The following is a 14,298-nucleotide window of genomic DNA, read 5'->3' as shown; positions in this document are numbered from 1 at the left end:
GGTACTAGCTCCAACTCGGTTTGACAGTGAAAACTGCAGGAACTTCAAACCGGCACTAGGAAACAGACTGAGAAAGCAGAGAAAAAGTGTCTCCTGCAACCCGTTCCCTTGGTGCTAGATGAACGAACGTCTCTCCACTTGCTCAGTTCTGAGAGATAAGTGTGTGTGAAAGCCGTCCTTCACCTAGCTTGTTGGGAACACAAAGTTTCTTTTCAGTTGCAAACTCCATTCCATACATATATATGGGGAGGTACTAGCTCCAACTCGGTTTTACAGTGAAAACTGCAGGAACTTCAAACCGGCACTAGGAAACAGACTGAGAAAGCAGAGAAAAAGTGTCTCCTGCAACCCGTTCCCTTGGTGCTAGATGAACGAACGTCTCTCCACTTGCTCAGTTCTGAGAGATAAGTGTGTGTGAAAGCCGTCCTTCACCTAGCTTGTTGGGAACACAAAGTTTCTTTTCAGTTGCAAACTCCATTCCATACATATATATGGGGAGGTACTAGCTCCAACTCGGTTTGACAGTGAAAACTGCAGGAACTTCAAACCGGCACTAGGAAACAGACTGAGAAAGCAGAGAAAAAGTGTCTCCTGCAACCCGTTCCCTTGGTGCTAGATGAACGAACGTCTCTCCACTTGCTCAGTTCTGAGAGATAAGTGTGTGTGAAAGCCGTCCTTCACCTAGCTTGTTGGGAACACAAAGTTTCTTTTCAGTTGCAAACTCCATTCCATACATATATATGGGGAGGTACTAGCTCCAACTCGGTTTTACAGTGAAAACTGCAGGAACTTCAAACCGGCACTTGGAAACAGACTGAGAAAGCAGAGAAAAAGTCTCTCCTGCAACCCGTTCCCTTGGTGCTAGATGAACGAACGTCTCTCCACTTGCTCAGTTCTGAGAGATAAGTGTGTGTGAAAGCCGTCCTTCACCTAGCTTGTTGGGAACACAAAGTTTCTTTTCAGTTGCAAACTCCATTCCATACATATATATGGGGAGGTACTAGCTCCAACTCGGTTTTACAGTGAAAACTGCAGGAACTTCAAACCGGCACTAGGAAACAGACTGAGAAAGCAGAGAAAAAGTGTCTCCTGCAACCCGTTCCCTTGGTGCTAGATGAACGAACGTCTCTCCACTTGCTCAGTTCTGAGAGATAAGTGTGTGTGAAAGCCGTCCTTCACCTAGCTTGTTGGGAACACAAAGTTTCTTGTCAGTTGCAAACTCCATTCCATACATATATATTGGGAGGTACTAGCTCCAACTCGGTTTTACAGTGAAAACTGCAGGAACTTCAAACCGGCACTAGGAAACAGACTGAGAAAGCAGAGAAAAAGTGTCTCCTGCAACCCGTTCCCTTGGTGCTAGATGAACGAACGTCTCTCCACTTGCTCAGTTCTGAGAGATAAGTGTGTGTGAAAGCCGTCCTTCACCTAGCTTGTTGGGAACACAAAGTTTCTTTTCAGTTGCAAACTCCATTCCATACATATATATTTGGAGGTAGAAGCTCCAACTCGGTTTTACAGTGAAAACTGCAGGAACTTCAAACCGGCACTAGGAAACAGACTGAGAAAGCAGAGAAAAAGTGTCTCCTGCAACCCGTTCCCTTGGTGCTAGATGAACGAACGTCTCTCCACTTGCTCAGTTCTGAGAGATAAGTGTGTGTGAAAGCCGTCCTTCACCTAGCTTGTTGGGAACACAAAGTTTCTTTTCAGTTGCAAACTCCATTCCATACATATATATGGGGAGGTACTAGCTCCAACTCGGTTTTACAGTGAAAACTGCAGGAACTTCAAACCGGCACTAGGAAACAGACTGAGAAAGCAGAGAAAAAGTGTCTCCTGCAACCCGTTCCCTTGGTGCTAGATGAACGAACGTCTCTCCACTTGCTCAGTTCTGAGAGATAAGTGTGTGTGAAAGCCGTCCTTCACCTAGCTTGTTGGGAACACAAAGTTTCTTTTCAGTTGCAAACTCCATTCCATACATATATATGGGGAGGTACTAGCTCCAACTCGGTTTTACAGTGAAAACTGCAGGAACTTCAAACCGGCACTAGGAAACAGACTGAGAAAGCAGAGAAAAAGTGTCTCCTGCAACCCGTTCCCTTGGTGCTAGATGAACGAACGTCTCTCCACTTGCTCAGTTCTGAGAGATAAGTGTGTGTGAAAGCCGTCCTTCACCTAGCTTGTTGGGAACACAAAGTTTCTTTTCAGTTGCAAACTCCATTCCATACATATATATTTGGAGGTAGAAGCTCCAACTCGGTTTTACAGTGAAAACTGCAGGAACTTCAAACCGGCACTAGGAAACAGACTGAGAAAGCAGAGAAAAAGTGTCTCCTGCAACCCGTTCCCTTGGTGCTAGATGAACGAACGTCTCTCCACTTGCTCAGTTCTGAGAGATAAGTGTGTGTGAAAGCCGTCCTTCACCTAGCTTGTTGGGAACACAAAGTTTCTTTTCAGTTGCAAACTCCATTCCATACATATATATGGGGAGGTACTAGCTCCAACTCGGTTTTACAGTGAAAACTGCAGGAACTTCAAACCGGCACTAGGAAACAGACTGAGAAAGCAGAGAAAAAGTGTCTCCTGCAACCCGTTCCCTTGGTGCTAGATGAACGAACGTCTCTCCACTTGCTCAGTTCTGAGAGATAAGTGTGTGTGAAAGCCGTCCTTCACCTAGCTTGTTGGGAACACAAAGTTTCTTTTCAGTTGCAAACTCCATTCCATACATATATATGGGGAGGTACTAGCTCCAACTCGGTTTGACAGTGAAAACTGCAGGAACTTCAAACCGGCACTAGGAAACAGACTGAGAAAGCAGAGAAAAAGTGTCTCCTGCAACCCGTTCCCTTGGTGCTAGATGAACGAACGTCTCTCCACTTGCTCAGTTCTGAGAGATAAGTGTGTGTGAAAGCCGTCCTTCACCTAGCTTGTTGGGAACACAAAGTTTCTTGTCAGTTGCAAACTCCATTCCATACATATATATTGGGAGGTACTAGCTCCAACTCGGTTTTACAGTGAAAACTGCAGGAACTTCAAACCGGCACTAGGAAACAGACTGAGAAAGCAGAGAAAAAGTGTCTCCTGCAACCCGTTCCCTTGGTGCTAGATGAACGAACGTCTCTCCACTTGCTCAGTTCTGAGAGATAAGTGTGTGTGAAAGCCGTCCTTCACCTAGCTTGTTGGGAACACAAAGTTTCTTTTCAGTTGCAAACTCCATTCCATACATATATATTTGGAGGTAGAAGCTCCAACTCGGTTTTACAGTGAAAACTGCAGGAACTTCAAACCGGCACTAGGAAACAGACTGAGAAAGCAGAGAAAAAGTGTCTCCTGCAACCCGTTCCCTTGGTGCTAGATGAACGAACGTCTCTCCACTTGCTCAGTTCTGAGAGATAAGTGTGTGTGAAAGCCGTCCTTCACCTAGCTTGTTGGGAACACAAAGTTTCTTTTCAGTTGCAAACTCCATTCCATACATATATATGGGGAGGTACTAGCTCCAACTCGGTTTTACAGTGAAAACTGCAGGAACTTCAAACCGGCACTAGGAAACAGACTGAGAAAGCAGAGAAAAAGTGTCTCCTGCAACCCGTTCCCTTGGTGCTAGATGAACGAACGTCTCTCCACTTGCTCAGTTCTGAGAGATAAGTGTGTGTGAAAGCCGTCCTTCACCTAGCTTGTTGGGAACACAAAGTTTCTTTTCAGTTGCAAACTCCATTCCATACATATATATGGGGAGGTACTAGCTCCAACTCGGTTTTACAGTGAAAACTGCAGGAACTTCAAACCGGCACTAGGAAACAGACTGAGAAAGCAGAGAAAAAGTGTCTCCTGCAACCCGTTCCCTTGGTGCTAGATGAACGAACGTCTCTCCACTTGCTCAGTTCTGAGAGATAAGTGTGTGTGAAAGCCGTCCTTCACCTAGCTTGTTGGGAACACAAAGTTTCTTTTCAGTTGCAAACTCCATTCCATACATATATATTTGGAGGTAGAAGCTCCAACTCGGTTTTACAGTGAAAACTGCAGGAACTTCAAACCGGCACTAGGAAACAGACTGAGAAAGCAGAGAAAAAGTGTCTCCTGCAACCCGTTCCCTTGGTGCTAGATGAACGAACGTCTCTCCACTTGCTCAGTTCTGAGAGATAAGTGTGTGTGAAAGCCGTCCTTCACCTAGCTTGTTGGGAACACAAAGTTTCTTTTCAGTTGCAAACTCCATTCCATACATATATATGGGGAGGTACTAGCTCCAACTCGGTTTTACAGTGAAAACTGCAGGAACTTCAAACCGGCACTAGGAAACAGACTGAGAAAGCAGAGAAAAAGTGTCTCCTGCAACCCGTTCCCTTGGTGCTAGATGAACGAACGTCTCTCCACTTGCTCAGTTCTGAGAGATAAGTGTGTGTGAAAGCCGTCCTTCACCTAGCTTGTTGGGAACACAAAGTTTCTTTTCAGTTGCAAACTCCATTCCATACATATATATGGGGAGGTACTAGCTCCAACTCGGTTTGACAGTGAAAACTGCAGGAACTTCAAACCGGCACTAGGAAACAGACTGAGAAAGCAGAGAAAAAGTGTCTCCTGCAACCCGTTCCCTTGGTGCTAGATGAACGAACGTCTCTCCACTTGCTCAGTTCTGAGAGATAAGTGTGTGTGAAAGCCGTCCTTCACCTAGCTTGTTGGGAACACAAAGTTTCTTTTCAGTTGCAAACTCCATTCCATACATATATATGGGGAGGTACTAGCTCCAACTCGGTTTTACAGTGAAAACTGCAGGAACTTCAAACCGGCACTAGGAAACAGACTGAGAAAGCAGAGAAAAAGTGTCTCCTGCAACCCGTTCCCTTGGTGCTAGATGAACGAACGTCTCTCCACTTGCTCAGTTCTGAGAGATAAGTGTGTGTGAAAGCCGTCCTTCACCTAACTGTTTGGGAACACAAAGTTTCTTTTCAGTTGCAAACTCCATTCCATACATATATATTTGGAGGTAGAAGCTCCAACTCGGTTTTACAGTGAAAACTGCAGGAACTTCAAACCGGCACTAGGAAACAGTCTGAGAAAGCAGAGAAAAAGTGCCTCCTGCAACCCGTTCCCTTGGTGCTAGATGAACGAACGTCTCTCCACTTGCTCAGTTCTGAGAGATAAGTGTGTGTGAAAGCCGTCCTTCACCTAGCTTGTTGTTAACACAAAGTTTCTTTTCAGTTGCAAACTCCATTCCATACATATATATGGGGAGGTACAAGCTCCAACTGGGTTTGACAGTGAAAACTGCAGGAACTTCAAACCGGCACTAGGAAACAGACTGAGAAAGCAGAGAAAAATTGTCTCCTGCAACCCGTTCCCTTGGTGCTAGATGAACGAACGTGTCTCCACTTGCTCAGTTCTGAGAGATAAGTGTGTGTGAAAGCCGTCCTTCACCTAGCTTGTTGGGAACACAAAGTTTCTTTTCAGTTGCAAACTCCATTCCATACATATATAAGGGGAGGTACTAGCTTCAACTCTGTTTTACTGTGAAAACTGCAGGAACTTCAAACCGGCACTAGGAAACAGACTGAGAAAGCAGAGAAAAAGTGTCTCCTGCAACCCGTTCCCTTGGTGCTAGATGAACGAACGTGTCTCCACTTGCTCAGTTCTGAGAGATAAGTGTGTGTGAAAGCCGTCCTTCACATAGCTTGTTGGGAACACAAAGTTTCTTTTCAGTTGCAAACTCCATTCCATACATATATAAGGGAAGGTACTAGCTCCAACTCGGTTTTACAGTGAAAACTGCAGGAACTTCAAACCGGCACTTGGAAACAGACTGAGAAAGCAGAGAAAAAGTGTCTCCTGCAACCCGTTCCCTTGGTGCTAGATGAACGAACGTCTCTCCACTTGTTCAATTCTGAGAGATAAGTGTGTGTGAAAGCCGTCCTTCACCTAGATTGTTGGGAACACAAAGTTTCTTTTCAGTTGCAAACTCCATTCCATACATATATATGGGGAGGTACTAGCTCCAACTCGGTTTTACAGTGAAAACTGCAGGAACTTCAAACCGGCACTAGGAAACAGACTGAGAAAGCAGAGAAAAAGTGTCTCCTGCAACCCGTTCCCTTGGTGCTAGATGAACGAACGTCTCTCCACTTGCTCAGTTCTGAGAGATAAGTGTGTGTGAAAGCCGTCCTTCACCTAGCTTTTTGGGAACACAAAGTTTCTTTTCAGTTGCAAACTCCATTCCATACATATATATTTGGAGGTAGAAGCTCCAACTCGGTTTTACAGTGAAAACTGCAGGAACTTCAAACCGGCACTAGGAAACAGACTGAGAAAGCAGAGAAAAAGTGTCTCCTGCAACCCGTTCCCTTGGTGCTAGATGAACGAACGTCTCTCCACTTGCTCAGTTCTGAGAGATAAGTGTGTGTGAAAGCCGTCCTTCACCTAGCTTGTTGGGAACACAAAGTTTCTTTTCAGTTGCAAACTCCATTCCATACATATATATGGGGAGGTACTAGCTACAACTCGGTTTGACAGTGAAAACTGCGGGAACTTCAAACCGGCACTGTTAAACAGACTGAGAAAGCAGACAAAAAGTGTCTCCTGCACCCCGTTCCCTTGGTGCTAGATGAACGAACGTCTCTCCACTTGCTCAGTTCTGAGAGATAAGTGTGTGTGAAAGCCGTCCTTCACCTAGCTTGTTGGGAACACAAAGTTTCTTTTCAGTTGCAAACTCCATTCCATACATATATATGGGGAGGTACAAGCTCCAACTGGGTTTGACAGTGAAAACTGCAGGAACTTCAAACCGGCACTAGGAAACAGACTGAGAAAGCAGAGAAAAAGTGTCTCCTGCAACCCGTTCCCTTGGTGCTAGATGAACGAACGTGTCTCCACTTGCTCAGTTCTGAGAGATAAGTGTGTGTGAAAGCCGTCCTTCACCTAGCTTGTTGGGAACACAAAGTTTCTTTTCAGTTGCAAACTCCATTCCATACATATATAAGGGGAGGTACTAGCTTCAACTCTGTTTTACTGTGAAAACTGCAGGAAATTCAAACCGGCACTAGGAAACAGACTGAGAAAGCAGAGAAAAAGTGTCTCCTGCAACCCGTTCCCTTGGTGCTAGATGAACGAACGTGTCTCCACTTGCTCAGTTCTGAGAGATAAGTGTGTGTGAAAGCCGTCCTTCACATAGCTTGTTGGGAACACAAAGTTTCTTTTCAGTTGCAAACTCCATTCCATACATATATAAGGGAAGGTTCTAGCTCCAACTCGGTTTTACAGTGAAAACTGCAGGAACTTCAAACCGGCACTTGGAAACAGACTGAGAAAGCAGAGAAAAAGTGTCTCCTGCAACCCGTTCCCTTGGTGCTAGATGAACGAACGTCTCTCCACTTGTTCAATTCTGAGAGATAAGTGTGTGTGAAAGCCGTCCTTCACCTAGATTGTTGGGAACACAAAGTTTCTTTTCAGTTGCAAACTCCATTCCATACATATATATGGGGAGGTACTAGCTCCAACTCGGTTTTACAGTGAAAACTGCAGGAACTTCAAACCGGCACTAGGAAACAGACTGAGAAAGCAGAGAAAAAGTGTCTCCTGCAACCCGTTCCCTTGGTGCTAGATGAACGAACGTCTCTCCACTTGCTCAGTTCTGAGAGATAAGTGTGTGTGAAAGCCGTCCTTCACCTAGCTTTTTGGGAACACAAAGTTTCTTTTCAGTTGCAAACTCCATTCCATACATATATATTTGGAGGTAGAAGCTCCAACTCGGTTTTACAGTGAAAACTGCAGGAACTTCAAACCGGCACTAGGAAACAGACTGAGAAAGCAGAGAAAAAGTGTCTCCTGCAAACCGTTCCCTTGGTGCTAGATGAACGAACGTCTCTCCACTTGCTCAGTTCTGAGAGATAAGTGTGTGTGAAAGCCGTCCTTCACCTAGCTTGTTGGGAACACAAAGTTTCTTTTCAGTTGCAAACTCCATTCCATACATATATATGGGGAGGTACTAGCTCCAACTCGGTTTTACAGTGAAAACTGCAGGAACTTCAAACCGGCACTAGGAAACAGACTGAGAAAGCAGAGAAAAAGTGTCTCCTGCAACCCGTTCCCTTGGTGCTAGATGAACGAACGTCTCTCCACTTGCTCAGTTCTGAGAGATAAGTGTGTGTGAAAGCCGTCCTTCACCTAGCTTGTTGGGAACACAAAGTTTCTTTTCAGTTGCAAACTCCAATCCATACATATATATGGGGAGGTACTAGCTCCAACTCGGTTTTACAGTGAAAACTGCAGGAACTTCAAACCGGCACTAGGAAACAGACTGAGAAAGCAGAGAAAAAGTGTCTCCTGCAACCCGTTCCCTTGGTGCTAGATGAACGAACGTCTCTCCACTTGCTCAGTTCTGAGAGATAAGTGTGTGTGAAAGCCGTCCTTCACCTAACTGTTTGGGAACACAAAGTTTCTTTTCAGTTGCAAACTCCATTCCATACATATATATTTGGAGGTAGAAGCTCCAACTCGGTTTTACAGTGAAAACTGCAGGAACTTCAAACCGGCACTAGGAAACAGTCTGAGAAAGCAGAGAAAAAGTGCCTCCTGCAACCCGTTCCCTTGGTGCTAGATGAACGAACGTCTCTCCACTTGCTCAGTTCTGAGAGATAAGTGTGTGTGAAAGCCGTCCTTCACCTAGCTTGTTGTTAACACAAAGTTTCTTTTCAGTTGCAAACTCCATTCCATACATATATATGGGGAGGTACAAGCTCCAACTGGGTTTGACAGTGAAAACTGCAGGAACTTCAAACCGGCACTAGGAAACAGACTGAGAAAGCAGAGAAAAATTGTCTCCTGCAACCCGTTCCCTTGGTGCTAGATGAACGAACGTGTCTCCACTTGCTCAGTTCTGAGAGATAAGTGTGTGTGAAAGCCGTCCTTCACCTAGCTTGTTGGGAACACAAAGTTTCTTTTCAGTTGCAAACTCCATTCCATACATATATAAGGGGAGGTACTAGCTTCAACTCTGTTTTACTGTGAAAACTGCAGGAACTTCAAACCGGCACTAGGAAACAGACTGAGAAAGCAGAGAAAAAGTGTCTCCTGCAACCCGTTCCCTTGGTGCTAGATGAACGAACGTGTCTCCACTTGCTCAGTTCTGAGAGATAAGTGTGTGTGAAAGCCGTCCTTCACATAGCTTGTTGGGAACACAAAGTTTCTTTTCAGTTGCAAACTCCATTCCATACATATATAAGGGAAGGTACTAGCTCCAACTCGGTTTTACAGTGAAAACTGCAGGAACTTCAAACCGGCACTTGGAAACAGACTGAGAAAGCAGAGAAAAAGTGTCTCCTGCAACCCGTTCCCTTGGTGCTAGATGAACGAACGTCTCTCCACTTGTTCAATTCTGAGAGATAAGTGTGTGTGAAAGCCGTCCTTCACCTAGATTGTTGGGAACACAAAGTTTCTTTTCAGTTGCAAACTCCATTCCATACATATATATGGGGAGGTACTAGCTCCAACTCGGTTTTACAGTGAAAACTGCAGGAACTTCAAACCGGCACTAGGAAACAGACTGAGAAAGCAGAGAAAAAGTGTCTCCTGCAACCCGTTCCCTTGGTGCTAGATGAACGAACGTCTCTCCACTTGCTCAGTTCTGAGAGATAAGTGTGTGTGAAAGCCGTCCTTCACCTAGCTTTTTGGGAACACAAAGTTTCTTTTCAGTTGCAAACTCCATTCCATACATATATATTTGGAGGTAGAAGCTCCAACTCGGTTTTACAGTGAAAACTGCAGGAACTTCAAACCGGCACTAGGAAACAGACTGAGAAAGCAGAGAAAAAGTGTCTCCTGCAACCCGTTCCCTTGGTGCTAGATGAACGAACGTCTCTCCACTTGCTCAGTTCTGAGAGATAAGTGTGTGTGAAAGCCGTCCTTCACCTAGCTTGTTGGGAACACAAAGTTTCTTTTCAGTTGCAAACTCCATTCCATACATATATATGGGGAGGTACTAGCTACAACTCGGTTTGACAGTGAAAACTGCGGGAACTTCAAACCGGCACTGTTAAACAGACTGAGAAAGCAGACAAAAAGTGTCTCCTGCACCCCGTTCCCTTGGTGCTAGATGAACGAACGTCTCTCCACTTGCTCAGTTCTGAGAGATAAGTGTGTGTGAAAGCCGTCCTTCACCTAGCTTGTTGGGAACACAAAGTTTCTTTTCAGTTGCAAACTCCATTCCATACATATATATGGGGAGGTACTAGCTCCAACTCGGTTTTACAGTGAAAACTGCAGGAACTTCAAACCGGCACTAGGAAACAGACTGAGAAAGCAGAGAAAAAGTGTCTCCTGCAACCCGTTCCCTTGGTGCTAGATGAACGAACGTCTCTCCACTTGCTCAGTTCTGAGAGATAAGTGTGTGTGAAAGCCGTCCTTCACCTAGCTTGTTGGGAACACAAAGTTTCTTTTCAGTTGCAAACTCCAATCCATACATATATATGGGGAGGTACTAGCTCCAACTCGGTTTTACAGTGAAAACTGCAGGAACTTCAAACCGGCACTAGGAAACAGACTGAGAAAGCAGAGAAAAAGTGTCTCCTGCAACCCGTTCCCTTGGTGCTAGATGAACGAACGTCTCTCCACTTGCTCAGTTCTGAGAGATAAGTGTGTGTGAAAGCCGTCCTTCACCTAGCTTGTTGGGAACACAAAGTTTCTTTTCAGTTGCAAACTCCATTCCATACATATATATGGGGAGGTACTAGCTCCAACTCGGTTTTACAGTGAAAACTGCAGGAACTTCAAACCGGCACTAGGAAACAGACTGAGAAAGCAGAGAAAAAGTGTCTCCTGCAACCCGTTCCCTTGGTGCTAGATGAACGAACGTCTCTCCACTTGCTCAGTTCTGAGAGATAAGTGTGTGTGAAAGCCGTCCTTCACCTAGCTTGTTGGGAACACAAAGTTTCTTTTCAGTTGCAAACTCCATTCCATACATATATATGGGGAGGTACTAGCTCCAACTCGGTTTGACAGTGAAAACTGCAGGAACTTCAAACCGGCACTTGGAAACAGACTGAGAAAGCAGAAAAAAAGTGTCTCCTGCAACCCGTTCCCTTGGTGCTAGATGAACGAACGTCTCTCCACTTGCTCAGTTCTGAGAGATAAGTGTGTGTGAAAGCCGTCCTTCACCTAGCTTGTTGGGAACACAAAGTTTCTTTTCAGTTGCAAACTCCATTCCATACATATATATGGGGAGGTACTAGCTCCAACTCGGTTTTACAGTGAAAACTGCAGGAACTTCAAACCGGCACTAGGAAACAGACTGAGAAAGCAGAGAAAAAGTGTCTCCTGCAACCCGTTCCCTTGGTGCTAGATGAACGAACGTCTCTCCACTTGCTCAGTTCTGAGAGATAAGTGTGTGTGAAAGCCGTCCTTCACCTAGATTGTTGGGAACACAAAGTTTCTTTTCAGTTGCAAACTCCATTCCATACATATATATGGGGAGGTACTAGCTCCAACTCGGTTTTACAGTGAAAACTGCAGGAACTTCAAACCGGCACTAGGAAACAGACTGAGAAAGCAGAGAAAAAGTGTCTCCTGCAACCCGTTCCCTTGGTGCTAGATGAACGAACGTCTCTCCACTTGCTCAGTTCTGAGAGATAAGTGTGTGTGAAAGCCGTCCTTCACCTAGCTTGTTGGGAACACAAAGTTTCTTTTCAGTTGCAAACTCCATTCCATACATATATATGGGGAGGTACTAGCTCCAACTCGGTTTTACAGTGAAAACTGCAGGAACTTCAAACCGGCACTAGGAAACAGACTGAGAAAGCAGAGAAAAAGTGTCTCCTGCAACCCGTTCCCTTGGTGCTAGATGAACGAACGTCTCTCCACTTGCTCAGTTCTGAGAGATAAGTGTGTGTGAAAGCCGTCCTTCACCTAGCTTGTTGGGAACACAAAGTTTCTTTTCAGTTGCAAACTCCATTCCATACATATATATTGGGAGGTACTAGCTCCAACTCGGTTTTACAGTGAAAACTGCAGGAACTTCAAACCGGCACTAGGAAACAGACTGAGAAAGCAGAGAAAAAGTGTCTCCTGCAACCCGTTCCCTTGGTGCTAGATGAACGAACGTCTCTCCACTTGCTCAGTTCTGAGAGATAAGTGTGTGTGAAAGCCGTCCTTCACCTAGCTTGTTGGGAACACAAAGTTTCTTTTCAGTTGCAAACTCCATTCCATACATATATATTTGGAGGTAGAAGCTCCAACTCGGTTTTACAGTGAAAACTGCAGGAACTTCAAACCGGCACTAGGAAACAGACTGAGAAAGCAGAGAAAAAGTGTCTCCTGCAACCCGTTCCCTTGGTGCTAGATGAACGAACGTCTCTCCACTTGCTCAGTTCTGAGAGATAAGTGTGTGTGAAAGCCGTCCTTCACCTAGATTGTTGGGAACACAAAGTTTCTTTTCAGTTGCAAACTCCATTCCATACATATATATTGGGAGGTACTAGCTCCAACTCGGTTTTACAGTGAAAACTGCAGGAACTTCAAACCGGCACTAGGAAACAGACTGAGAAAGCAGAGAAAAAGTGTCTCCTGCAACCCGTTCCCTTGGTGCTAGATGAACGAACGTCTCTCCACTTGCTCAGTTCTGAGAGATAAGTGTGTGTGAAAGCCGTCCTTCACCTAGCTTGTTGGGAACACAAAGTTTCTTTTCAGTTGCAAACTCCATTCCATACATATATATTTGGAGGTAGAAGCTCCAACTCGGTTTTACAGTGAAAACTGCAGGAACTTCAAACCGGCACTAGGAAACAGACTGAGAAAGCAGAGAAAAAGTGTCTCCTGCAACCCGTTCCCTTGGTGCTAGATGAACGAACGTCTCTCCACTTGCTCAGTTCTGAGAGATAAGTGTGTGTGAAAGCCGTCCTTCACCTAGATTGTTGGGAACACAAAGTTTCTTTTCAGTTGCAAACTCCATTCCATACATATATATGGGGAGGTACTAGCTCCAACTCGGTTTTACAGTGAAAACTGCAGGAACTTCAAACCGGCACTAGGAAACAGACTGAGAAAGCAGAGAAAAAGTGTCTCCTGCAACCCGTTCCCTTGGTGCTAGATGAACGACCGTCTCTCCACTTGCTCAGTTCTGAGAGATAAGTGTGTGTGAAAGCCGTCCTTCACCTAGCTTGTTGGGAACACAAAGTTTCTTTTCAGTTGCAAACTCCATTCCATACATATATATGGGGAGGTACTAGCTCCAACTCGGTTTGACAGTGAAAACTGCAGGAACTTCAAACCGGCACTAGGAAACAGACTGAGAAAGCAGAGAAAAAGTGTCTCCTGCAACCCGTTCCCTTGGTGCTAGATGAACGAACGTCTCTCCACTTGCTCAGTTCTGAGAGATAAGTGTGTGTGAAAGCCGTCCTTCACCTAGCTTGTTGGGAACACAAAGTTTCTTTTCAGTTGCAAACTCCATTCCATACATATATATGGGGAGGTACTAGCTCCAACTCGGTTTGACAGTGAAAACTGCAGGAACTTCAAACCGGCACTAGGAAACAGACTGAGAAAGCAGAGAAAAAGTGTCTCCTGCAACCCGTTCCCTTGGTGCTAGATGAACGAACGTCTCTCCACTTGCTCAGTTCTGAGAGATAAGTGTGTGTGAAAGCCGTCCTTCACCTAGCTTGTTGGGAACACAAAGTTTCTTTTCAGTTGCAAACTCCATTCCATACATATATATGGGGAGGTACTAGCTCCAACTCGGTTTTACAGTGAAAACTGCAGGAACTTCAAACCGGCACTAGGAAACAGACTGAGAAAGCAGAGAAAAAGTGTCTCCTGCAACCCGTTCCCTTGGTGCTAGATGAACGAACGTCTCTCCACTTGCTCAGTTCTGAGAGATAAGTGTGTGTGAAAGCCGTCCTTCACCTAACTGTTTGGGAACACAAAGTTTCTTTTCAGTTGCAAACTCCATTCCATACATATATATTTGGAGGTAGAAGCTCCAACTCGGTTTTACAGTGAAAACTGCAGGAACTTCAAACCGGCACTAGGAAACAGTCTGAGAAAGCAGAGAAAAAGTGCCTCCTGCAACCCGTTCCCTTGGTGCTAGATGAACGAACGTCTCTCCACTTGCTCAGTTCTGAGAGATAAGTGTGTGTGAAAGCCGTCCTTCACCTAGCTTGTTGTTAACACAAAGTTTCTTTTCAGTTGCAAACTCCATTCCATACATATATATGGGGAGGTACAAGCTCCAACTGGGTTTGACAGTGAAAACTGCAGGAACTTCAAACCGGCACTAGGAAACAGACTGAGAAAGCAGAGAAAAATTGTCTCCTGCAACCCGTT

Source organism: Camelus bactrianus, unplaced genomic scaffold (genome assembly GCF_048773025.1).
Source record: "Camelus bactrianus isolate YW-2024 breed Bactrian camel unplaced genomic scaffold, ASM4877302v1 HiC_scaffold_32, whole genome shotgun sequence".
NCBI lineage: Eukaryota > Metazoa > Chordata > Mammalia > Artiodactyla > Camelidae > Camelus > Camelus bactrianus.
The sequence above is the reverse complement of the archived record's forward strand: the minus strand, read 5'-3'. Positions refer to the sequence as shown.